The sequence below is a fragment of the Pistacia vera genome, unplaced genomic scaffold (genome assembly GCF_008641045.1).
Source record: "Pistacia vera cultivar Batoury unplaced genomic scaffold, PisVer_v2 Contig1089, whole genome shotgun sequence".
NCBI classification, from domain to species: domain Eukaryota; kingdom Viridiplantae; phylum Streptophyta; class Magnoliopsida; order Sapindales; family Anacardiaceae; genus Pistacia; species Pistacia vera.
In genome coordinates this window covers 123,258-127,080 of record NW_022195125.1, presented here as the reverse complement: position 1 = coordinate 127,080, position 3,823 = coordinate 123,258, and the positions used below count along the sequence as shown (strand labels likewise).

Sequence of the window (3,823 nt, the reverse complement as noted above, 5' to 3'; positions counted from 1 at the left end):
CTTAATAATTGCATAAGCTCTTGTATTAAACATAGAAATCCTACTAATAGAAAAAGATTTAAGATGGGAAATTATTATTTGGTTCTGCATCTTTATGCTTCTTTGCAAAAGTGACAAACATAAAACACCACAGACTACAGACTCCACCAACTACGTACAAACACAACTAAGCTAAATTTTACAGGTGATCAAGTCTAATATGTTACAAAATACAAGAACGAATGATCCAAGAAATTCTAACCCAACTGCCTAATCTGAAAAGACTCAAGCACTCGAATTGATTTTCTCATTTCCTTAACTTCATTTCTTAGCAGTACCATCTTTGTGATGACAATTCTCACTAATTTACAAGGGTCAGCTTCCTCGAGCATCTGAACCACAGTTCTATCGTGGGTCTTTTACTGGTTGCCTTGCCGTGCAGAGAACTGCAATTCCGCATATCTCCACAGCATCTTCCTTGAAAATCTGGGATTCTTGAATCCACAAGGCTTAACACACGTTTTTTACGTTGAAGTTGCTGCATACCCAACTCACTATGTCCGTATTCTCTCCAACTCAAGCTCTATCGGCCTCTTTCCAGTAACCAGCTCCATTAATACCACACCAAAACTATACACATCACTCTTCTCATTAACCTTGCTTGTGTAACCGTATTCTGCAAAATTAACATTTGTTAATAATGTATAAAAACCTTCCCCATAAACTCTAGTTTTAAAGAAAATTCAAAAACAAAAGTAAAATAGTAATAGACAATTCTTACAGTGAGGAATAACCGTGGGTTCCAGCAATTATATGACTGGAGTCTTTACTGCTATTGGCTTGAACAATCTTAGCAAGCCAAAATCTGCAATCCTAGGCTTCAAGAATTCATCCAACAAAATGTTACTAGACTTGATCGGTGAATAACTGGCCTCACGACAACCATGATGCAGATACTCCAACCCCTTTGCCGCCCCAACTGCAATTTCGTACCTTGTCTCCCAATCAAGTTCCATTTTTTGGACGTGTGCAGCCGATCCCACAGGCTCCCATTAGGCAAATACTCATAAACTAACAAGCTTGAGTCTTCACTAGATACTACAATACAGCTTCACCACATTCACATGCCTTATTGAGCTCAAGGTCTGTACCTCTGTTCGAACCCTGAGACTTTCCGCCACGTTACCAAGTATTGGAGTAGTACTCCGGGCTCTTTTCAGGCCATTAGTATCACTATTCCAAATGTGTTTCACGGCAAGTTCTTACCGCTGGAAACATAACTTTGTATACATTTCCAGATCCTCCTTTTCCTATCAGATTCTCTTGCTTTATGGAATCAATAATCTCATCTCAGACGCAACTAATTCACGGAAAGGCTTCATGTTCCAAGATTCTTCCTTCAATGAAGGGTCGTGATCTTTCTCTCTCTTCTTTAAGTAGAAGAAACATGCAAACGAGACAAGCAAGATCACTGTACCTAAGACAAAGCAAATTATGAGCGTGAGGACATCCTTGGAGATCTTTGACTTCTGGGAGCATCGCTTGAAGGAGCTAATAGTCTGACTGCAGAGGCCAGGATTTCCGGCGAAGCTACCATTGTATGCTTCAATGGAGAGCGATACTGGAATCTGACCAGTTAATCTATGTTGTTGGACAGATCAAGAATAACTAGTCTCAAAGATGACAAACTCGCGGAATTTGACCGAAGTTGATTTTCTGATAAATTCAGAGAGTTAAGAGTCGGTAAAGACCCCAAAACTGATGGATTTGCTCAGAAAAAAATTGTGAGCCATGTTTAGGCGCTTAGAGAATTGCATGAACCTAATGACTTTGGAATTGAACCAGAAACATGTTGTTCTGCAACTTAAGAGTGCTCAAGTGTTTCAGGTCCCCAATCGACGCTGGAAATTTGCCTGAAAACTGATGTTACTCAGATCAATAGTAACAAAGATGAAGCTTCCGAAATTCCTCCGGTAATTCACCAGATAACCGATTGTTTGCGGCATATAGCTGCGCAAGGGCTTTTGCGTTTCCAATATCTTTAGTGATGGCCCTTCATTTGATTCAACTCAATGTCTATTATATTCAAATTTGGCAATCCCCATATTCCAGCTGGCACAGTTCCAGTAGTGAGTTTTTACTAACTCTGAATCGCTGTAAGTCAAGCAATTCGCATAACTCGCAGGAATTCACCTGTGAATTTGTTTTGTAACATGAGAAGCCCTTCATGGTACCTTTCTTGCACATATCTGGTGGAACCGGACCTGTCAAAAATTCTCTGAAACATCAATGAAATCAAAGTCAGCCCAAGAGCCCAGTTCTTTAGGCAAAGGTCCAGTCAACTGGTTGGTGTACAAAGAAAGATTCACCAGTTTTTTAAAATGGCCCAATTCAGCCGGTACTTCACGCGAAAGCTGGTTCTCAAACAGCTGAAGAGACACCAGATTTGTCAGGAACCTCACTTCAGACAAATTGCCTTCAAGAAAGTTGGTTGCACATCAAAAAGTTGAAGATTAGTTAAGTTTCTCAATCCAACAGGAATTGTCCTGTCAACTGTTTGGTAAAGCTCGAGCTGCCACAATTTGTTGAGCTTCCCAATATCTGTTGGTATCTCGCCAGTTAAATTGTTTGCGAGAGCTCCAAGTTTATGAGCTCCCCTAAATTTCCAATTTCGGCTGGAATGGACCCTGAAGGCACAGTTTGATAAATAGAGCCAATTCAGCTTGGTCAGCTTTAAGACTTCAAGGAAACGGGGTTGGAGAGAAATTATGATCGCCGAGACTCAGTGAAATCAGGTTTGTCATTTTTTAAGTGATGCCCATGGAAAACGCCAGAACACCCGCTGTTATTCAGATATAGATAGCGCAATTCACTGGAGACGATATGCTTGGAAATGATCCGAGAAAACCATTGTTGCCAAGATCCAAGTATTGTAATTTTGTACAGTTGTTCAATCTTTTGAGATTGTGCCATACAAAGAATTGAACCCAAATGAGAGCTTGTCCAAGGACTGAAGCTGGCATATTGAATCAAAAGAAGAGTTCCCGTCAATTGTTGATTAGAAAGCTCATTTCTTTGACGAAATTATCTGAGTTGCAAGTGATGCCTGTGGAAATTGCATACGTGATTATTTGAGACCCAGGAAGCTAATACATCAGTGTTTGATCCTTGAAGGGCGGTTTTGAGCGTCAGAATATCTGAAGCTCGTCGGATTGATACAGGAAAAGATGGAAAGGAAAAGAAAAAGACAGAGAGAGGACTAGCGGGTGACATAGTTGACGGTGAGAAAGAAAAGATAAGAGACCAAAAGGTCTATTATTCATAGAAGAGCCATTTTTAACTAAAATGGATGGCCTCTTAATCTCATTCTCAATAAGCTAATACTTACAGATGAAGAGAACAGAGTACGTACAACCTGTAAATGCTTTGGTGGGATTTTTAGGCTCTGTAGCACTAAGCCAATTTTAACATTAGTAATACGAGATTTTGGTTTTTATAAAATTGTTTTTGGAAATATTTATTTAATATTAATCTATGTTTACAACAAACTCATATATATATAGAATCTCTTAACAGTATTTTTCTACCTTCCATTATACTGTAAACACCATTTCAGCAAATAATTATGGGGTTTGTAGAATTAGTGCGATCTAATTTTGTACTACTCTCACAAGCTATAGAGAGTATGGCACCAACCACGTGGATGACAGTGGTGTGGGTAAGTGGTAAGAGGCAGCCATTAATTTGAAATGCAGGAGACAAATTAGAATAAAAGGGAAAATTTGCCCATCTACCAAATGGAGCATTAGATCAACAAGGCAATGACAAACAAACATTTTCGTGT

The 3,823-nt window shown here is 39.3% G+C and overlaps 1 pseudogene; it reads right to left on the bottom strand.

Moving 5' to 3' along the window:
• Positions 1-300: 300 nt before the first annotated feature.
• Positions 301-3,252, bottom strand: LOC116135199 (annotated as a pseudogene).
• Positions 3,253-3,823: the final 571 nt, after the last annotated feature.